We start from the raw sequence: 203 nt of genomic DNA, 5'->3' as shown, positions 1-203 counted from the left end.
GCTTGATAACAACAAGTATTCTTGGTTATGGTCGGTGCCTGAAAATGCTTATGAAGCGAACTGCGTCATGTGTCGGAAGATTTTCAAACTTGGGACAATGGGGATTAGAGCGGTGGAATCGCACGTACAAAGCAAAAAACACAGCGACTACGTAAAGGCACGCCAGCAACCCGCCATCGCTAGTTTCTGCTCCACCGCTAGCA

The sequence above is a fragment of the Etheostoma spectabile genome, unplaced genomic scaffold (assembly GCF_008692095.1).
Source record: "Etheostoma spectabile isolate EspeVRDwgs_2016 unplaced genomic scaffold, UIUC_Espe_1.0 scaffold48, whole genome shotgun sequence".
Lineage (NCBI taxonomy): Eukaryota > Metazoa > Chordata > Actinopteri > Perciformes > Percidae > Etheostoma > Etheostoma spectabile.
The sequence above is the reverse complement of the archived record's forward strand: the minus strand, read 5'-3'. Positions refer to the sequence as shown.